Genomic DNA, 10,000 nt, shown 5'->3' on the forward strand with positions numbered 1-10,000 from the left:
ACTTATGGTCCGGTAAATGAGTGTTTGTATATGTTGATAACGAATTTCATTTATTATCTCTGTCTCTGTCTCTGTCTCTCTTACTCTCTCTCTCTCCATATACATATATATATATATATATATATATATAATATATACATATAAAATATATATAAGATAATATGTATATATATATATAAATATATAGATATACATATATATACATACATATATATATATATTAATAATATATATATATATATATAATATAATATATATATGTATATATATATATAAACAATATATATATAAATATATATATATAAGATATATATAGATATATAATATATATATAGTATGTATATATATATTATTGTATATATGTGTCTATATATGGTCTATCTATGTTATATATATAAATATAATATATTTATTATGGTAATATATATATAATATATATAATATATATATAATATATTATATATATAAAATAGATATATATATATATATATGTATGTATATATTTGTATATATATACATAACTATATACATATATATATATATAAAAGATAATAAAATATAGATATATATAATATATATAAATAAATAAATAATAAATATATATATATATATATATATATATATATATTAATACAAACACTCAATTAAAAAACCTATATAAAAAATAAACAATAAAACTCACACACATACACCCTCTCTCCCAACCAACCAACAAATCTCACACACACACTCTACACACACATCTCACTCACACACACATATAAAATACATGTGAAAAAAAAAAGAAATAAATACACTCTATATCTAACCTTATAAATAACTATAAATATATATATCAAACACTCATCACTCTATATCAGATACACTACCTCACTCACAAACATACAAACATTCCAATCCATACCTATATACCTAATATCACTATACAAACGACACACTCACGACACAATCATCAACGTAACACTCTACAAAACTATGTAATGCCTGATTCAAAAATAATATCTAACTAAACAAATATCAATATAAAAACACACATAAATTTCACACTCACACACACACACACACACACCCACCTACCCAGCCAGCGCACACCACACACACTCAAACACACACTCACACACACACACACACACACACACACACACTCTCATACTCATACAAACACTCACACACAAACACACACACACACTCACAAACACACCTACACACACACACACACACACACACACACACACACACACACACACACACACACACACACACACACACACACCAACACACACCAAACCACCCCACCACACACCCACACACACACCCCCACACCCACACACACCCACACACACCAAAAACCACACCCACACACACACCCACACCCCCCCACCCACACACCCACCACTCACACAAACACACTCTACACACACACACACACTTACTCACACACACTCGCACCCACACACACCCTCCCACCCACCGACCAACACAACCACCACACACACACACCACACACTCACAACACAACACACACACACACACACACTCACACTCACACACACACACACACCACACTCACACTCCAAAACGCACACCCACACAGCACAGTCCACACACACACACACACTTACACACACACCACACACACACCACCCACACACAGCACACCCACCCCACACATTACACACACACTCAGCCCACACACACATCACACACACACACACACACACCACACACACACACACACACAAACACACACAAAAACACACCCCCCCCCACCACACCACACACACACACACAAACGCACACACACTCTACACACACAACACACAACTCACACACACACTATTTAGATAGTATATATTTAAATAAATATTTTTCTAATAGAAATATATAGATGTTTTTATTGATATATATAAGATATAGTAGTATAGAGTTATAGATATTATAAATATATGTGTTGTGTGTGGTGGTGTGTGTGGGTGGTGTGGTGTGGGTGGGGTGGGGGGGTGGGGTGTGTGTTTTTGTAGTATGTTATGGGATATTGTATGGTTTTAATTTGGATATTTTGTATAATAGTGGTTGTTTTATATTGGAGTTTTTGTGTTGTTATTTTAGTGAGTTTGATTTATTTGTTTGAGTATTGGGGGGGGGGTGGGGGTGGGGGGAAGGTGGGGTGGGGGGGGGTGAGTTTAGTGTTGAGTAAATATATATATATGTATATAATATATGATATATATATATATATATATAAATATATTATATATATATATATTATATGTTGTGTGATTTATGAGTGTGTGTGTGAGAGATTGAGTTTTTGTTTTTGTGTGTGTGTATTATGTTTTTTTGTGAGAGTTTGTTATTGTGTGTATGAGCATGTTGTGTGTGTGTGTGAGTTATTTTGATTGTTTGTGTATGTGTGTTTTGTTAATAGTGTGTGTGTGTGTGTTGGTAGTTATGTGTTATTTTGTTTGTTATTGATTGTTTATGTTTGTGTGTGTGTTTGTTGGTGGGTTGGGTTGTGGTTTTTATTTTATATTGATAGTTTGTGTGTTGTGTGTGTGTTGGTGGAGTGTGTGTGTGTTGGTGTGAGTGTTTGTAAATATATCGTATATAATATATGGATATATTGTATATATAAAAATATAAAAATATATAAAATATATATATATATATAGTATAAATATATATAAATATTATAGAGATATGTGATTTTTATGATAGTTATTTATTTTAGTGTGAGTGTGTGTGTGTTTGTGTTTGTGTGTGGTGGGTGGGTGGTGTGTGTGTGTTTTTTGTGTGTGTGTGTTTTTATGTTTTTTTGAGTGTTTGATTTATATTGTGTGTGTGATTTAGTGTTATGGGGTTTTTTGTGATGGTGTGGGGGGGGGGGGGGGGTGGGGGGGTGGTGATGTGTGTTATTGTTTTTTTGTGTTTTTTTGTTTGTTTGTGTGTGTGTTGTTAGTGTTTGTAGTTGAAAGGATGTGTGTGGGGTGTTGGTTATGATTGTTTTTTGTTTTTTTATGTTTGAGTTTTATGTGTTTTTTGTGTGTTGTGTTGTTTGTTTTTGTGGTTTGTGGTTTTGTGTGTTTGGGGATGTGTGGTGTTGAGTAGAGAGAGAGAGAGAGAAGAGAGATAGAAGAGAAGAGATAAGAGAAGAGAGATAGAGATATTGTTAGTTTGATTTAGTTTGTTGTTTTGTTGTGTGTGTGTGTTTTTTAGTGTGTGGTGTGGATTGTTTGGTTGTATTGTGTTGTGTGTTTGTGTGTGTCTGTGTTTGTGTTATGTGTGGGTGGGTTGTTTTGTGTTTGTGTGTGTGTGTGTGGTGTGTTTGTGTGTGTAGAGTTGTGTGTGAGATTATGTTTGTTTGGGTTGTTGTATGGTGGTGATTGAGTGTTTTTTTGAGGTTTTTGTTTTGTTGTGTGTGTTGGGTGGGGGGTGGGGTGGGGGGGGGGGGGGGGGGGGGGGGGGGGGGGGGGGGGGGGGGGGGTGGGGGGGGGGTGGGGGGGGGGGGGGGGGGGGGGGGGGTGGGGGTGGGGGGGGTGGGGGGGGGGGGGGGGGGGGGGGGGGGGGGGGGGGGGGGGGGGGGGGGGGGGAGGGAGGGAGGTGTGTGTGTGTGTGTGTGTGTGTGTGTGTGTGTGTGTGTGTGTGTGTGTGTGTGTGTGTGTGTGTGTGTGTGTGTGTGTGTGTGTGTGTGTGTGTGTGTGTGTGTGTGTTTGGTGTGTTTGTGTGTGTGTGTTTTGGTGTTGGGGGGGGGGGGGGGGGGGGGGGGGGGGGTGTGTGTGTTTGGATGGGTGGGTTGGGTTATATATATATATATATATATATATAAATATATAAGAGGATATATATAGATATATATTATATGTGTGGGGTTGTGGTTGGTTGTTGTGTGTGTGTGTGAGTGTTTTGTGTGTGTGTATGGTTTTGTTGGTTTGTTAGATGGGGGGGGGGTGGGGGGGGGGGGGGGGGGGGGTGGGGGGGGGGGGGGGGGGGGGGGGGGAGGGGGGGGGTGTTTGTGGGTTGTGTAGTGGGTGTTGGTTTTGTGTGGTTGTGTGGTGTGTGTGTGTGTGTGTTGTGTGTGTGTATGTTGTGGGGGGTTTGTGTTGTGTGATGTGTGTGTGGTGTGTGTGTGTTGTATGTTGGGTGTATGTGGTTTGTGTGTGTGTACGTGTGTGTGTGTGTGTGTGTGCGTGGTGTGTGTGTGTGTGTGTGTGTTTTGAGTGTGTGTGTGTTGTATATGTTGGGTATGGGTTTTTGTGTAATGTGTGGGTGTGTATGTGTGTGGTGTGTGTGTGTGTGTGTGTGTGTGTTGTGTGTGTGTGGTGGTGTGTTTGTGTTGGTGTGTGTGGTGGTGTGTGGGGGGGGGGGGGGAGGGGGGGGGGAGGTGGGGGGGGAGAGAAAGAGAGAGAGGGGGGGTGAGAGAAAGAGAGAGAGAGACAGACAGAGACACGGAAAACAGAACAGCGAACACATGAGTAAGAGAAAGAGAAAGAGAAAGAGAAGGAGAGACAGAGAGACCGATACACTGAAAAAAAATAGAACAACGAACACAAATCAAATAAAACCAAAATAATTTCATTGATAGTAGAGACGACACAGAAATCAACGAAGTGAACTAGATTTAACTTTTACGATTTCCTTTTTCATTTCATTATGTGATTATTTTTTTTTCATTTTCACTATCTATTCGTTAATCTATGCACCATATTTGTTTATTTACTAATTTTTTTTATTTTTTTATTTACCTATACACATATCTACCAATCTATCTATCTAATAATTCACACGTCTATCTATCTATCTATCTATCTATCGATCCAAACACACATGTACATATTTCTTTGCCTATTTACTCTTTGTTTACCTATTTCCTCAATCACTTAATGGATTAGTAAGAAGTTAATTTCGTTGCCAGTTAAGGGGAGACTTAAGTAATAACGACCCTCCAAGATTCTCGTAATTAAGAGGTACCTCAGGATATTTCTTCTATTTGCTCTTGATGCACTTTTGAATTGAGGGAAAGGAGGGAAGGGGGAAGGAATGAGGAGGGAAAAGAGGTAGCGAAGGAGGAGGAGGAGAGAAAGAGAAGAGGGGGAATGAAGGAGGAGAGAGAAGAGGGGAAGAGGGAGGAAGGGAAGAAAATGGAAGAGAAAAGAGAGGGGGAAGAAGAGGTAAGAAAGTGGAAAAGAAGAAGAGAAAAAAGAGGAAGAGGAAGTAAGGATTTAGGTAGAACTGCGAAGATGAGAAAAGAAGGATATGATGGAAGAAGAGAGAAGTAAAGAAGAGAAAGGGGAGGTACAGAATAAAGCGGAAAAAGAAATGCAGAAGAAGGAGGAAGTGGAGATGAGGAAGGGTAGGAGATGATGGGCACTCGATTGCTGTGGGTTAAAAGATAGTGGAATTGTTGAGGTATAGAGGAAGGAGGAAGAGGATCCGTGGATGTTAGAGAGAAGGAAAGAATCTGAGGGAAGATGAAAGGAGTGGAGAGAAAGAAAGACTCGGAATTGGGAAGAAATGATAACGGATGTGATAACAAAAGCAGCTTTTGTTGCGTACAGAAGCATTACTTATCATTGTAAGAATATTAATCTATAATTTATTATTTACAATTTATTGATAGGTGAATGACAGTATTGCTTGTCAATGTAAGAATAACAAAAATATTACCTATGGTTGTAAAAGTGACAAAAACATTACTTATCACTGTAAGAACACGAGAAAATATAATGCATAAAACCATTTGCAACGTATATGACATACAGGATTATGTCTTTACATTAGTCAAGAACTAATGCAGACAATATAAATATTCATTGAGAAAAGCATAAACAAATATAAATAATTCAATCGTATTTGCATAAATACACACACTCACTTCTATTCAGTGATTCCACACATAAGTAAACTGCTATTATTGCAGTCCTTGTTGTTATGGAAACTGTATTAATGCCCGAAATGAATTTGCATCCAGTAATTAATGCGGTCGTGTTCATGAATAAATTATGAAGTTTTTATGAACAAGTTGCTTTATATTCCCTTCTTTTGCAAGGTAGATTATCGATGCTAAACTGAACCCGTCAGAATTCAGCCCTTTGGGACGGTGGCGTTGATGCTGTGTTTCTTTATTTGAATGTGTCGTTGCATGTTGCATGTGTTCCTGCGAGGGTGTTTGTTTGCGGGCGTGGATGTGGGATGGATATGTATGTGTTTGTTTGTATGTGGGTGTGTTTGTTTAAATGTGTATGTGGGTGTGTGTCTGTCAGTGTGTATGTGCACGAGAGTTTGTCTTTGTTTATTTGTGGGTGTGTTCGTGTGTTTGTGTGTATGTGGGTTTGTGCTTGTGTGTATGGTGGTTTGTGTTTGTGTGTTTTCGTGTGTCTGTGTGTATGTGTGCTTGTCTGTGTGCTTGCGCGCGTGTGTTTGTGTGTATGTGGGTTTGTGTTTGTGTGTATGTGGGTTTGTGTTTGTGTGTATGTGGGTTTGTGCTTGTGTGTATGTGGGTTTGTGTTTGTGTGTATGTTGGTTTGTGTTTGTGTGTATGGTGGTTTGTGTTTGTGTGTATTCGTGTGTCTGTGTGTATGTGTGCTTGTCTGTGTGCTTGCGCGCGTGTGTTTGTGTGTGTGTATGATATACAGGTGATCATCTTCTTTTGGACTTTTAAAGAAATGAGACCAAACAGGTATTTACTTTTTACTAATAAGCAGATCTTAGCTTAAGTCGATTCGCATTCCTTTTAAGATCTATTCTAGTTAAATCACATTATACTCTTACCTGTTTCATCATGCATTAGCTGTCGTCATGGGATGGAAGGATATATGAATGCTGGATATACAAATAAGTAGATAAATATATAGATAGATGGATAAAAATATACATATAATTTCATTGTTATATATTTATATATTTATAGTTATTTTATATTTATTATATATATTTATATATTATTTATTTATTCATATGTATTCTATATGTTAATATATATGTATTGTATATATATATATATATTGATATATATATATATATATATTTATATTGATATTATATTTATATTTTATATGTATATAATATGTATATAGTATGTATGTATGTATATATATATTATGTATGTATGTATTTATAGGATTTATATATATATATATATATATAGATATATATATATATTTTATATATATATTAACATTTATATGGTTGTGTGTGTGCTGTGTGTGTATGTGTGTGTGTTGTGTCGTATGTATATATATATATTATATATATATAGATATATATATATAATATATATATGAGATATAACTATATATGGTGTGTGCTGTGTGGTGTGTGTGTGGGGGTGTGTGTGTTTTGGTTTTGGGGTGTGGGATGCGGTTGATATATATATATATATTGATATATATAGATATATATGTGAGATAGGGATTAGTATGGGTTAGTATACTATTTTTAATAAATGTGTAGATATGATGTTATATATATTATATATTGGAGGTGATAGTGGTGTATATATATTGTGATAGTCTTACATAATGATATATAATGGGTGTATATGAGGATATGGGAGATGTGAATCGTATTTGTGTGTGAGATATTATATAGTGATATATATATTTTATATATGGATATTTTGTTATATTATTGATATATATATATATATGGATATTATTGTTTGTATATATATATATATATAATATATATATTATATATATTAAATGTATTGATAGATATATAAATGTGTATATATATAAATATATAGTTATATATATATTATATATTTATATATATATTTTATATTATATATATAAATATTATTATACATATATAAATGTATTTATATTATATTATATATATATATAATTATATATATCTATTATATTATAAAAATATATATACATATATATATATTAATATCATATATATATATTATATATATTACAGTGTATATATATAAATATATATATATAGTATTTAATATATTTACTATTATAGATATATATATATATTGATCTTATATATATATATATATTATTTATATTTAAATTGTAAATGTAAAGGTAAATGTAAATTGTAAATGTAAATTTATATGTATTATGTATATGTATATGTATATGTCATATTTATATATATTAGTATATATATATATATGCGTTTTATATATGATGTTTGATATATATATATATATATATATATTATGTATATATATATTATATAATGTATAATATATTATAAATTATATTATACTTATATAGATATATTATATAGTTTTATATTATATGTGTGTGCGGGTGTGTGTGTAGTGTGCTGGCCGTGTGTGTATGCTATATATATATATCATATATATATATATATATATTATATATATATATATAGTATATATATATTTATTTATTTATTGTATATTATTATATTATTCACACACAATATATTCATATATACATATAAACATACATACATACACTCTCCACACAAACACATACACACACACACACACACACACACATATATATATATATATATTATATATATATATATATATATATATATATCTATATATATTTATTATATATATTATAATATACGCTATTTACATATCATCATACATACATACCATACATACATATATATATTATATAAGATATATATATATATATTACTATATATTTTAATATATTATATATATGTGTGTGTGTGTGTGTGTGTGTGTGTGTGTGTGTGTGTGTGTGTGTGTGTGTGTGTGTGTGTGTGTGTGTGTGTACAAGGGCGTTATATTATGAGGAAAAGAAATTGTAATTACCATATAAAATAAATAAAACACCGCTTACTGCAAGTACGGAAGAGAGAATAAGGTGAACATGTAATTTAGACACGACTAAGTACCAAGTACGTGTGTCTGTATCTTTGTCTGTGTTTATTTTAATTATCTATAATCAAAACAAAAAGTATATGTATATATTTGATAAAATATCTTTTTTATTGCGTTTATGAAAATTATGAAAGTAGTAACAGTAATGATAATGGTACACTACTATCATGTTAATAATGATGATAATGATGATGATGATGATGATGATGATGATGATGATGATGATGATTATGGTGATGGTGATGATGGCGGTGGGGATGGTGATGATGATGATCAAAAAAACTGCCTGAAAATATTGAAAATATGAAGAAAATTAGAACTAATCAGCCTTTCAGATGGCTTTCATAGCACCTTAATTACAGTCCCGATTAATCATAGAAAAAATAATTAATACCCGATGAAGAAACGCTTCCTTTATTTTTATTTATTTTCTGAGAAAAATACAAAATATCGAAATTCACTATTTAAAAAGGACGAGGACGCAACGATTACAAAGGGGATGATAAAACATGTTTTGATCATGTATGGGAGTGTGTACCGTGTTGCGTAAGAAAGATGTACGATAATGCTGTTTTTTTTTTGTTTTATTCCCTTACTTTGATTACGTTTTAGCGTTTTTAGATTTATTTTCTTGGCGATGATAAGCCCGAATATATATAAAACGCGTTGCAATAATCACTGGAAAATATCCAATAATCACTGGAAACACACATCCTAGTAACCTAATGATGTTTAAAGTAAAAAAAAAAAAAGATAAATAAATAAAAATAAAAGAAAAAAATATAAAAAATCCTTCTTTGTCATCAACACGAAAGTGCAATTTTGCAATTCACGTGAACAATATCCAAGAGATGCATAACGGCACGGTACTGGATTTTTATCCGGGTTCTGTAATCCCCCGGTCACTTCCGTCCCTGGCCAATCCTTTTCATCCAAGCGGATTACATTGGGATTAACAGGAGAGGACACGCAGTTTTGGATGATTTACGCTCGTCGGCTTTATCTTCTGTATGCATTTGGTTTTTTTTTTTTTTTTTTTTTTTTTGGAGGGGGGGGTAGGGGGATTGATTCATGGATTTGATTTGATTTGTTGTCTCTTTTCTCTAGTTTGTTTGTTTGTTTGTGTGTTTTGTGGCTTTTCTTTTTCTT

The sequence above is a fragment of the Penaeus japonicus genome, unplaced genomic scaffold (assembly GCF_977035675.1).
Source record: "Penaeus japonicus unplaced genomic scaffold, GWHDUDI00000001_assembly GWHDUDI00000034, whole genome shotgun sequence".
Classification (NCBI taxonomy): Eukaryota; Metazoa; Arthropoda; class Malacostraca; order Decapoda; family Penaeidae; genus Penaeus; species Penaeus japonicus.